General features: G+C 45.5%; 1 protein-coding gene across 1 annotated transcript in view; it reads right to left on the bottom strand.

Annotated features, from left to right (window-relative positions):
• Positions 1-11,788, bottom strand: part of SLC7A14 (solute carrier family 7 member 14) — a 56,185-nt gene extending 44,397 nt beyond the window's left edge. Inside the window, exon 1 of the mRNA XM_081910947.1 lies at positions 11,171-11,788. The gene's annotated coding sequence lies outside the window, so the exon portion shown is untranslated. The remainder of the gene's footprint in view (positions 1-11,170) is intronic.
• Between the last annotated feature and the right edge of the window lie 2,036 nt (positions 11,789-13,824).

The following is a 13,824-nucleotide window of genomic DNA, read 5'->3' as shown; positions in this document are numbered from 1 at the left end:
TCACATAAAAGGAGAAGAAAACAGGAGCCACGTGATCTGCTTGGACTCCTTCTGGCAGGATTCCCCACTCGCTGTTTTTATTTTCTACAAATGCTAGGGAGGAAAAAGGATCCTGTGGCGATGCTCTATTCCAGAGACTTTATGAAGCACAAAATAAGAGGCAGGTTCAGGGACAGCAGGGACCCACCTAACACCCTGGTTTGGGACTGGAACCAAAAACCACATAGCTCACGGACAAAGCTATGAAAATTGCTCACGGACGGACCAGCTATGAAAATTGTATCAGCAAGCTGGCTGCTACTTCACGGCTCGGTTGTGCCTCAGCCTCCATGAATTAGTAATCGTTTACGAGGCTGTGATGTTTCTAACGCTGACTCATTTCCCTCCCCTTCTCAGCCACCATGGTGTAAAATAGTAGTAGCTTCTGCTGGAGCGATTACTCAGAGAGCAGAACCAAATCATCAGAATGATTCTGCAAAGAATCAGTTGCTGGTCTGGACTGCTGCAGACTGGAAGAATATATCTGTAAGTGGGGGCCTGCAAAAATTCTGTTAATATATCTGCAGGTGCGGCCTCCAACAAAATGTTGCTGCCCAGGATCCCACTCCATCCCCCTCCCCCGCCAGCCACATTTCCCATGCCCCCTTCCCATCAGTCACTCAGCATTCTGTGGCCACTGAGCACGCTCAGTTCTCACTGGGTTGCTTTGTGGCCCAGCCCATCAATACCCCACTTTAGGGTTTTCCCCTCAAAGAACATTGTATGCATCTGCAAACATCTCCCAAGCCTGCTGATATGTTTCTCTTGTGAATGGATGGTGCTATTTTGGCAGCATAAGGTTCAGGGAATAAATATGCTGTTGGTAAATTGGGGTTGCCATCCTCTTTGTGTTTCTTCATGTGAACATCCAGAAACATCAGCTCGGCCTGATGGGAATTGTAGTCCAAAACACCCCGGAGGGCCCTATGCTGAGGAAGACCGTTCTAATAATTTGTTTCTACTCTCAGTGGCTCAAGGTGCCTGCAGTGAGCTGAGGTGGTAGACTTGTAAATTGGTAGAATGTACTCAAGGACTTCAGGAGACGTGGGTAGTGCTGTGGGTTAAACCACAGAGCCTAGGACTTGCCAATCAGAAGGTTGGTGGTTTGAATCCCGCGATGGGGTGAGCTCCTTTTGCTCAGTCCCTGCTCCTGCCCACCTAGCAGTTTGAAAGCACGTCAAAGTGCAAGTAGATAAATAGGTACCACTCCGGCAGGAAGGTAAACGGCGTTTCCATGTGCTGCTCTGGTTCTCCAGAAGCGGCTTAGTCATGCTGGCCACATGACCTGGAAGCTGTACGCTGGCTCCCTCGGCCAATAAAGCAAGATGAGCACTGCAACCCCAGAGTCGGCCACGACTGGACCTAATCTTCAGAAGTCCCTTTACCTTTACCCCAGCACTTCAGAATGCTGGTGGTGGTTCCACATTTTTGAATGCTAGTTATGGTAGAATCATAGAGTTGAAGGGACCACGAGGGTCATCTAGTCCAACCCCCTGCAATGCAGGAATCTTTGGCCCAATGCGGGGCTCAAACTCATGACCTTGATATTAAGAGTCTCATGCTCTACCAACTGATGGGATCTGTACTTGCAAAATTGCATAGTAAAGTAGTGACATAGCGGAGGTTCCATATATTCTAGGTGTGTTCGTTTTTAAGCATGTTATTTGAAGGAGTTATAAAATACGTATTTAATCAAATATGGCATGCCAACCAGATGTCTGAGGTTTATTGGTTTTTTTGAAAATAGCATCCGTGCCTTAAAAGAAATCCTAAGGTAAAAAGTGAAAGTGCAACATAAGAATACACAGCCAGCGGTCTAAAGCATAAAATATGATTTAACCTAGAGAAATGGAGGGGGGGAGGATGCCTGTGAAAGTTCAGCCCCCCCTTCTTATTCATGTAATCAATAAAACAGTACCAATCAGTTGGAAATGAGTCTTTGTGTCTCTGTCACCTAGCTAGCTGTATTTTGTTGGTCAATTGCCAAACCCTATTAAGCCAATTTGATAAGGGTGTCCCTTCCAAATATTGCCAAAACTGGGCCATAACAAGTCCAGCTGCTAACAACACACAACCAATAAGAGAGATGTGGTTATCACCTCAGGATTTTGAAGGCATGGCAAGCACAGCTCCAGGACAGGAGGCAAGAGACCCATGAGTGGGGACCCTTACTCAGCAAGAGGCAGAGAATGCAGAAGCTGAAGAGATGCTTCCCATTTGGTCCTTCTCTGGCTCTCAACCTTCTCCGCTGCTTCCCAGAAGGCTTTTGCTGCTTCCAGGAGATGACAGGTACAGGTGTCTGGAGTTCCTTGCTCCATAAAAGTACCTGAAATGAGTTACGGGCGAGATAACTGGTACTGTTGGTTGTAGACAAATGCTCCCTCTTGGTGGCTGCTCAAGAGAGGTCTGGAAGACCACAAGTGTGAGCAGACAGAATGGTTCTGCTTGCGTGTCTGCTTCTGAGAAGCTATGGGATGCATTGGTGAGCAATAAGAGAAAGGGCAGATCAGGCAGGAAGTGGAAAGGTAAGAGGTGGCCCATGACTTCTGCTGGAGAATATCACTCCCATTGCACCACACTGTTGTTGGGTAGCAGCAACGAAAGCATCAGAAGGTGTAGCTATGTCAGTCTTCTCAAGCTCTAGTGGCTTTGCATGGAAGTTCAAGCACATGTATTAGGCTGTATCATGGTAGCATTCAATGATATTATGGTCAGTAGCACTGAGCCTCTTGCCAGTAAGGCCAGCTAAGAAGGTGCCTGAAAAGGGGTCTGGGTACAGCAATAAGAACCAAAGGCATCACATTACTCTCAGATTGCTGTAAAAGCTTTTGTCAAGCTTCTGGTCACAAGCCATATTTTGGAAGAGCGGTGAAAAAAACAAACATGCATGCATCATACTCACTCCTCGCCCCCCTCCATGCAGTGAGCTCATGTCATAAGCATTGTGGGAGTCATTTCCAAAAAATAAATAAATTGGCAGCCATTTAGTGTTTTCTGGAATAAAACCAATTTAGCAGAAATAATGTCCTTAGAAATGCTCTAATGTAGCCTATGCCCACATTAAGTACGGGGGAAATGGAAATCACAGAAGTGTTATTTTCTGTTTTTTTTTGGGGGGGGGTTATCTTTTAATTAACAACATATAAATTATAGGCTGAAAAGCACTTGTATTGGATACTGATACCACACTTGTTCTGCATTTGGAAATGTGCCAGATATCACTTTAAAGGGTGCGGTTCACATTTTGGCCAAAGCTCAAAGATGGCATTTTAGAATGCTTAAAACCATAACAATTACATGCAATTTTCTCTCCCAGTTTGAGCCTTGTCAAGACTGATACTGACATGCATTTAAGACGCTGGTTTTACGAATCACATCAGTGATTCATAAATAGATACAGACTTTAAATGAACCTTCCCCAATCAGGTGCTTGCTAGATGTTGTGATGAACAACTCTCATCAGCCCCAGCCAGTTGTGGTCCAAAACATCTGGCTAGGGACAATTTGGGGGAAAGCTGCTTTAGACTGTGAGCAATTTGAGGAGAGAAATCCAGCTTCTTCCTCTTTTGCATAACATCATAAATATTTACAGAGCGCCCCTGAGAGCTTGAGATGAAAGCCTAAATAAATTAAATCAAAACTTCAGAGAAACAAGGATGTTACGTGATTCCATTTTCAGATCAACTTTGTAGGCCATAAACCTAGAGAAACGCTTCAGGCCCTTCTTAGACAATGCTTGTCTCCCACAAGACACCACAACTTTGACAGGTATGTGAGCTGATGCAGCAACTGGTGGATGGATACTTGGTCTAAGGTTTTCTTTTAATTGCTTCTTTTCTGCCTGGGCAATTTGCCTTTCCTGGCTTGCTAATACTAGATTTGTTGACACCACAGAGGCTCTTAGGAAACTCCATTATACCAAGTCAAACTATCTGCCCAACTGGTCCTGTATTGTAGACACTAATCTGCAGCAGGAACTCAAGCGAAGGCTTTCCATACCATCTGCCACTTCTAATTGGATACTGAACTTGGGAACGTCTACACGAAAAGCACACACACATGTTTTGCTACTCAATGATGGAGCTACTTACAAATCTGGACTCCAGTTCTGGTTCCAATTAGGGATATGGAGAAGAGGAGATTGAGAGGAGATATGATAGCCATCTTCAACTATCTAAAGGGCTGTCACATGGAAGGTGGAGAAAGCTTGTTTTCTCCTGCTCAGGAGGGTAGGGGACCCAAACCAATAGCTTAGCATTACAAAAAAGGAGATTCTGACTAAATATCAGGAAGAACTTCCTGACAGTAAAAGCTGTTCGTCAGTGGAACTGTCAGAAGGTGGTGGACTCTCCTTCCTTGAGATTCCTGCATTGCAGAGGGTTGGACTAATTACCCTTGGGGTCCCTTTCAATTCTAGAGTTCTAAGATTCTGTGACTCTAAGTAGGAGGGTGTTGTGCAATTTATGCTCCACATGTTGCAGCTGTAGCAATCCTCTTTTGTCAGAAGTTCCAAGTTGTGTGAATAAAATATGTATGTTATATTAAAAATGTATGCCAGTAGAATCTATGGCATTGCTCCTTCCATGTGACTTTGGGCTTCTGGCATTACAGGAACAGCGTGAAGGGAAATAAGCACAGCGGCAGCTCCCACTGCTAGCAGTTCTGGGGTCACAAGGGACCCTGAGACCCAGGAGGAATTCAAACCTCTCTGCTAGATCATCATTTGAATAAGGCAGCTCATATTCTTCAATCTGACCGACACCCAGTGTGCCTCTCTGAGAGTGCTGCAGCTTCGTCCAGATTTTTAAAAGGGTTCTGAGATCATACAAATTCATACAGGCTAATTCATGCAAAAAAGTGCTTTTTAAAAAAAGTTAAAAGAATGCTGGTTAACAGCTGCATTGTTTTTTTGTCCAAATTCACATTGCCTTTAAGATGAATTTGCTGCCTTACCCGTTGATCATGAAAAAGTGATATATATCCAAAATGTCACTGACACATTGAATGCCATTTAAAATTAATGAGACCGTTGCTCTTTTTTTCTTCTTTGAGAAAATTCAAAAACAGACCATATTATGAATGGAATATAGTGCCACTGACAACAACCTGGGAGCCTACTGGTAAATGGCTATAGATGATTATTGATAAATGGCTTTATACCTGGCATCATTTTGATAGCTAACCTTTCCTCGGCCAATACTGTGTTTTAACTACATATATGGTGGGAGAAGGTTTCCTAGTAATTAAGTTCCTTTAGAGTTCTGGAGTAGGTCCAGAGGGTAGAGCTTGTTCCTACCATGCAAATGTCCTCAACTTGCCTTAACAAAATGAAATAAATAAAATAAAAATTTGCCTTGTTTGAATTTGCATTTGCTAAGGTTGTAAGATCATAAGCAGAATCTTTGCTGCAAAAAGCAAAAGGTATGTGCAGTCCAGAATTTTGTATCCCACAGTTGTCAACCAGATGCTCTGTGAAAACAGAGTAAGAAGCCAACAGCTCTCCCACGTTCTTGCTGCCTAACAGCAGCCATGCTGCCTCTGGGTGTTAATAGTAACTGATGTTCTGGTGAGATTGCTTCAGGGACCCCATTTGTTGTTGGAGGAGCAGAGAGAGGACCTATTTTACTGCCCAGATACAACTATGTTAAATTCCCAGATTTCTCCTCTTGGGGGCTAGTGATCTGCTGCCTCATTTTGTTGCACATCACATGTGTCACGCCTAACACCCATCGATAGGCCTATTATCTAATCCCCCTTTAGTCTAAGTCAGCACCAAAGGCACAGACTCCCATTTGGCAGAAGTAGTCCACCAGGGACTCAAACCAGCATCTGCGGAAGACATTTATCATTTGCTCATCAGATGGCTCCAACCAATGAAGCTGTCTGAGCGTCACTTGCCACTGTATGCTTGTGTTTACATTTCAGCTAAGACTGAGTGGCAGACCTTTTGCCCAAGCCACTTAAAACTATAGCTATTCAAGTACACATAGGCTTATCACAGGAGGTGGAATGGCCAAAGAGAACACGAGACTAGCCTGTGGTACAGAGGAATGCTCAGCATGAGCTGCCTGGCGCAGGAATCCAAAAACCTTGAATGGCAGAAATTGGAAATAAACAGTAGCAGATCCCAAACAGTTACTATCCTAATACTTAACTATACTTCTAAAACATTCAGTATCAATCCGGTATATATTCTTGTTCTATGGTACAGTTATGAGAATGGGAACTTCAGCACCTAGGACAGCACCTCTGCATTTTGATATCCTACCCTACCATTCATCCATTCATCTGGGCATACACATGCATCTTTTACATCACTGAAGCTGCCTTTTACCAAATCATGGACTCATCTAGATCAATACTAGAGTTGGGTAACCTGTGGCTCAGGCCCAGCCAGAATAGCCAATGGTCAGGAATGATGGAAGCTATAGTTCAACAACAGCTGGAGGGGCCACAAGCTTTCCATTTATGGACTATGCTGATGGGCAGCTGCAGTTCTTCGGGTCTGCAGACAAGGGTCTTTCCTTACTCTGTCTAGAGGTGCTGGCAATTGAACATGGGACCTTCTGCATGCAAAGCATATGCCCTGTCACTGAATGACAACCCTTCTCCTAAATGCTGAGTAGATTTCTGACCACTTTGTGCCTCCAGTCATTCCATGTCCATAGCTAAGCACTATGCCATAGTTAGGTATGTATTGTGGTTATTGTGCTATTGTATTTTGGCTGTTTTCTGTGAACCACTTAGAGAACAAATGTGTTAGTGGAATACGCAGTATATAAATAAACTGACTAAGGTTATGGGCAGTGGAGGTTAGGAGCATAGGAGAGCCTGAGTGCTTCAATAACTGAAGATGCACAAAACAGAGACAATTTAAAATGCGCTAGGACTTAAATCAAGATGCACGTTTCTGAAAAATGCCTGAAGTGGAAACGCAATGGAGAGACACAAAGGTACAAGTGCAGGAGAACATATTCGCTGATGCAGGTGAGCATGGAAGAATGGAATGCCATAAAACCCCAGATAAATGGCCCTGCATTTATTGTGTTTTAAACAAGCACAAACAAAGAAATGTGATGTGATCGGAAGGGGAGCCATGCACCATACACTGGAGGCAACATCACTAAACAAATCACCAATTCTAAAAGCAAAGCAACAATGCACAGCAATTAGAGGCACTGCAAATACAGTAATAGGGGACAGAAATGTAAATTGAAAACTGCCTTGTCTACTGGATGACAGAAATGGTGCTGATAATCTGGAAAGTGACATCTAGGTCATATCCAACATAAGAATGAGAGCCTTCACTGTGTCAGACCAAAGCTCCGCCAGCCTGCAGTTTGATTCCAGCTGTGCCTAACCAGATGCCTCCAGGAAGGTTGCAAGCAGGGCGTGAAGACATCAGTCCTCCTTTGCTGGTTCAGAGCTTCTGTTGATAAGCCTCTAAACATGGAGTCTTAATTTGGTCATCATGTCGCTATAAATTCTCATATTCTCCATGAGCTTGTTTCATCCTTTAAAAAAGCCATCTGAGCCAGATAGCCGAAATGGTGCCTTCCAAATGGTATTGGACTCCAACTCTCATCAACTTCAGCCAGTCAGGGATGATGAGAATTGTAGTCCACCAACATCTGGAGGGAACCACATTGGCTATCCCTGATCTAAGCTTTTGACTATTACAAATTCTTTGGTAATGTATTCAGAAAGCTAATTATGTGTGAAGCCATGCATACACGTGGTTGTTATCTGAAGTGCTTCATGTGCACCCCCTGAGGGGTGTGTGGAAGGTGTTAACAGAAGAACAGGCATTTTCAGTGGTGGCCCCTGGATTGTGGAATGCTCTCCCCAGAGAGATGTGCCTAGTGCCATCCTTATCAACTCTTAGGCACCAGCCAAAGACATTCCTGACTCAACTGACATTCCACATATTAGGCTCTCAATTGGGGTCACATGGCATAAAGACACCTTAGCCTACATAGGTGTTCATCTTTTAGCAGGCTGGGGTAGGATTTGCATTTTTTTATATTATTGCAGAATGAGCACTTTTAGTTAATGACGTTCTTTTATCTTTTTGACGTATTCTACATTTTGTGGTATGAATGCTTTTGCCTTTGAGACCTTAATGTAGTAAATGAATGCAATGAATTAATAACAAAGACTTTCTGTGTGAAAACTGTATTGTATAAAAAGGTCCCCGTTTACCTTTTTTAGTTTACCCAAGAGGTAGATCTGGCCCTCACTTCTAAATGAAGCGGTCGCAAGCACATTTGCTTGGTGGCCTATAAGAGTGCTGGTGAGACAGCAAGTAAAAGCCATTTTGAACAATAGGTTGTAGTAAATAGGACATACAACTGAGGGTACCCTCAAGCAGAGCTGGAGCCAGTCCCAGTTCTCTTACTATTGTATCTGCGTAGCACACAGACTTGCAAACATACACCTCCACAGTATTATATTACATTTCTGCACATATTTGCAATATCATTTACAGGTATAACTTCAGCATGTGCAATGAGTGAAGCAGCTGGCATGTGAAAGATGCTTCTGAACCACCACTAGCTTCATGCCAGAGAAGATGAGTTCAGCAGGTGAGGGTTTTTCATCCATGACAGTTGTGTCATGGAAAGTTCTGCACCTGTTCATCCTCTCCATGCTCTGAAAGGTATAGGAACCAATTAGGGGTTAGGGATTGGAATAAGGCAGATCAACTGGGATAGCCAAGTGAGACATGATAGTTGGGGCCAATATAATTGCTCTACACAGCCGTAAAGAGCCAGGTTAGGTTCTAAACCCCACTCAGTCATGAAGCTCACTGGGTGACCTTGGACCAGTCATTGCCTCTCAGACTAACCTACCTCACAGGGTTGTTGTGGGGGCTGAGGTGGGGGAGAACCATGCATGCTACCTTGAGAAAATAAAGGTGTAATATAAATGAAACACAAAAAATAAATATAAATGAAATACTTAAAATGCAAAGCCTGTGTGGTCACACTTCAATCATAGCACTGTAGAGTTGGAAGGGACCCCCAAGGGCTATCTAGTCCAACCCCCTAAATGCAGGAATCTCGATTAAAGCATCCATGCAGATGGCTATCCAACCTCTGCATAAAGATCTCCAAGGAAGGAGAGTCCACAACCTTCAAAACATTTACTCTGGAGTTCTGTTAATGGGACTATTCTGGAGCAAACTGCAGGAGGTTTTACAAATCTACCAGTACCACCATAAAAAGCTTTCTTGGATAGGGAAGAGTCTTTTGTTCCCTTTTTTTGTATCTGTAGCTGATTTTGGCAAGAAGACCCTCAACTCCTTTAACAGCAACAGCTTGTATAATAGCAATGGCAGATACAGTCCTTTCCAACATCAGACCTGCCCAATAATCTAGGAGATAGATCTAATGGATTGAGCCAGATAACTGCAATCTTCTGTCTTTTGCTTATTTCTCTCTCCCCACTCCCAACTCTTTCCCTCTCAATATATTGATGATTTTGCCATCATCTATATTCTCTGCTTCCATCTGCCCTAGCATTCCTTACTTTTGCTCTTTTTCAGTTTGTTTCATAATCTGATACATAGAAGGGGTTTTCTGGGGTGGGGGGATGGCAGAGACATATGATGGATGCATTATTTCTGTGTGATCCATTTGTGTTTATCCGTTCACTCCACTATCTCTCACTCTCAGTTTCTATTAATTCTCAGCTCATCAGTCTTAAATCCCTCGTGCCCTCTGATTCATTTACGATGCAGGCGACTAACAGTTTAAAACAACAGCAATAACCCACCCTCTGAGGTGACTCCTCTGAGATCCCTCGAGTTAAGATGTTAGGTAGCCCTCAAAATTATGCCCCTACTTTTTGGATATGGGCCGTGAAAGAAAGTGGGTTTGCAACTTGAAATCAAAGGAGCATGTCCCTGCCTGCTGTGCATGTGTTTGCATGGGGGCCGGGGGCGGGGGGGGGGGGTAGACGGAAAGACACTTGGGGGAAGAACAGTGGCAAATCTCTCCAGCGAATTTCTCTCCATTGCCCAAACACCATTCCAACCCTCCCCGGCACCCTTCCTGCTGGCAGCGTATTACCATCTACTCTCACAAACGCCAGAGACGGTGTACTGTATATGAAGCCATCATAGTCCTTTTCTCCCTTCAGTTATGAAACAGGAATAACAACAACACCCTAAACGGAGCTGGCGAGACTGAACAGTAACTTGGGGAAACCCCAGCTGGAATCAAATTTTCACCTCTGCTGCTAAGATTAGGCAAGGCTCTCTGCTTCAAAGCACGTCCTTCTTCCTGCAACACGGGATATATAAGAAAACGACACCTTACAAAGTGGTTGCAAAGCGTGCTGAGATAATATAACTAAAGCGATTTGTATATTCGGGGCGGGGGCGACACAAATGCTGCTGCTGCTTCCAATGGTGATGTTGAGGACAGACGAAGCACCCTCGACTGTCCATTGAATGAGCCTCTGCCCATGAGTGGAGTTTTATAGAGCAGGGGACAGAAGGAAGTGATTGCCAGGAGTCCTCTGCAAGTGAGGAAGGAGTCGGACTAAACCCCCTTCTCAACCACGGGGGGAGTGTGTGGGGCGCTCCTCTTACCCCTTCGCCCTAGGGGAAACTCCTCCCATTCCGCAAACATCAAGAAAGTACTTATAAAAGACCCTCCTTGGAACTCACATGGGAGACATCCCAAGCAGGGGAAGGGAGCTGAAGGCGGCTCCTGCGTCCTCTTTCATAATTTCCCTCTTCTTCATCATCCGAGGAGTAAGGGGATGTAGCAGAAAACCCTGGGCTGCCCAAACAGGCAGCTACTCAACTCTCGAGGGTCCACTTCCCGTAGGGAACTCTGCACCACGCCTCAATTCAAGGGTGGTGTCCCTTGTGGCGTCCCAAATTTGGAATGAGGGAGAGGGCAAAAATAAAACTAATTCTAATAGGGTGGATGCATCACCTTTCATATCTCTCTCTCTCTCTCTCTCTCTCTCTCTCTCTCTCTCTCTCTCTCTCTCTCTCTCTCTGCCCCCCATCCCCCTTCCCCGCCCCCCAATAATCGCCTTACCAGGCTCTCTGCGGGAGAGGAGAGCCGGAGGGAGGGCGTAAAATGGAAGCGGAGAGAAAAGACCCATCGCTTACCCCGCGCGGATGCTGCTGGATGAGCTCAGGGCTGGAGAGGCGGCGGCGGCGGCGGCGGCGAGGGTGGTCCAGGAGCTGCGCGGGGTCCCGGTGGAGGATGCCGGAGGAGGCTGGTGCTGAGGGAGGGGGCTGGCTGCACCTGCCGCTCCAGGATCTCCGCGGCTTCCCTCCCTGGAGAGACCCAAGCGGGGGTGGAGGGGGCGCGGGGAGGATGGTGAGAGGCCGGCTGTCGCTCAGATGCACAGAATCCACCCCCTCCCCTCTCTCCCCGGCTGCCAATCAAGCCCGGGGTGGGAGGATCCAGCTGGGATGGAGGAGGAGGAGGGAGCGGGGGTAACTCCCGAGTTGTTCCAAGGAGAGGAGAGGCTACTGCAGGCTTTTGAGGCGGGCGCCTCTGGTGCTGGCAGGAGACCTCCGGGACGCGGCGCTGCTTTCAGCACCAAGGACAGCTCCCGCGGGCTGCTGGCTTGCAGGCAGGAGGCAAGCGGATCGCTGCAGCCCTCAATTATTCAGCGCTGCTCTCTCTCTTTCTCTCTCCTCCTCCCTCCCGTGCCCACGTGATCCGCTCAGCAGCACCAGCAGCAGGAGCCGCGAAGACAACCATCCTTCCCCACCACGTGTTAGTCAGACTCAGACAGCGTTAACGTGGCCCCCACGGAGATAACCCCACCACACCCTGGAAGCCAACCTCTTGCTTTGGGCTGGAATTCATAGGGTAATCTTGTCTATGTGTGACAAAAAAGGAAGCTAGGCAGTTTCTCTCTCTGTGCATGTGCTAATACTTTGACAAGGAGCCACCGATCCATTCCTATGAAGTGTTTTCTCTACGCCAGCTGCTTGCCCCCTCCTCGCCCCACATTCCTCCTGCCCAATGATGGCTTGATAGCATGAGAAGAGTTGGGCCTTGAAGATGTTCATCTAGTCCAACGCCCATCTTCATGCTTTCCGAAGCCAGCGTTGAGAGCATCACTAGCCAAGTGGTGCAGTTAGGGAAGTTTAGACTCTGGACTCAATCCTTTGGAGAAAAAGGTGGGCACTTGTCTTTAAATGGAAATGTTTGTTACTTCACTTTCTTCAATTGGTTGTAAGTGCTGCCACTGCTCCATTCCTCTGATGGTGCTTTGACTGCATTGCATGTCACGTGTCACTGCCCTGGGACCAAATAGTGAAGGGTGGGTTATAAATAAGTAAATAAATAAAATGAATGATCAGCCCCAAAGTCTTACCTGGATGTTGCCACCAATAAATGGTTGTCCAGTCTCTGCTTGAAGATCTTGACCAGAGGCAGAGTGGGAACCCCACCAGTCCTCTAGGTATAGAATCATGGGAAAGTAGCAAGAAAACATAAAGTAAAAAATATATCTCCCTTCCGTCCATTCACATAGTGTCTTCTTCTGGCAGCCACCCACAGAGCAGCTGGAAGTTAACTTGTGATGCAGTCTTTGCTAGAAAGGTGTGGGAATTAGGAATATAGGAAACTCCATTATGCAGAGTCAGATCATTGGCGTATCTAGTGCAGTATTGTCTACACTGACTTGCAGTAGTTCCCCAAGGCTTCAAGACATCTTCAAATATCTTAAGGGCTGTCACATGAAGGAGGGAGCATGCTTGTTTTCTCCTGCCTGGGAGGTTAAGACTTGAACCAATGGCTTCAAGTTGCAAGATAGGAGATTCCGACGAAACATTCGGATAAACTTTCTGACAGTAATTGCTGTTCAGCAGTGGAACAGACTCCCACGAGAGGTTGTGGACTCTCCTTCCTTGGAGGTTTCTAAGCAGAGGTTGGGTGGCCATCTGTCACGGATGCTTTAGCTGAGATTCCTGCATTGCAGGGGGTTGGACTAGATACCCCTTACGGTTCCTTCCAACTCTAAGATTCTATTATAAACAAGACTTAGTGTTTTTTCTCTGGTTTTACAAGCAGCTTCCATGTCTCAGATCCTTTGATGCTGTCTCTGAATGCCATTCTGTGCTGCTTACTGTATCCCTTCTTAATTTAGTCATGCACAATCGATGTATGACAAAGCCCATTTAATGTTCACAGGGGCAGGGAATAAGAGACACTCTAGCTCATCTGTAACATATAAGCACTCTGGAGACATTTGTCTGCATGCCAGGCTTGATGGTGATGGGGGTGGGGGGGTTAGGGCCTTTTTAGCAGCATTCAGAAGGCTCTTTCTTGAGAAACCTGACTGGTTCTTTTCCCTGCCATGTTAAAATCCTTTTCTCTCTCCCAGTGTTTTTAAATGTATAATTTACTTTTGATGCTGCTTGAGCCCTGTTTTATTGCTGCATTTATTGCTGTTTTAAACTGCCATTTAATCACAGTTATTCCTGTGTTAGATTTGAAATTGTTTTGTTACTCTTGTTAATTTTTTTGGGGGTGTTTTATTGATTTTGGTTGTTGGCTCACTTGGAAGCCTTGGCACAAACAAACATTCACATATCACTGAGTGGCAAACTTGAATTTGCCACTATGTGTGTACACTCAACAAGGAACTAGGGCCAGTTCTTACTCCGTTTATCAGGGTTTCCCAAACATGGGTCTTTTTGCAGCTGTTTTTGGACTGCAACTCCAAGCACCCATAGCTAGCAGGACCAGTGGTCAGGGATGAGGAGAATTTCATTATGAAACTCAATATGGCATTCTTAGG

The sequence above is a fragment of the Podarcis melisellensis genome (genome assembly GCF_964234715.1).
Source record: "Podarcis melisellensis genome assembly, chromosome: 5".
NCBI lineage: Eukaryota > Metazoa > Chordata > Lepidosauria > Squamata > Lacertidae > Podarcis > Podarcis melisellensis.
The sequence above is the reverse complement of the archived record's forward strand: the minus strand, read 5'-3'. Positions and strand labels throughout refer to the sequence as shown.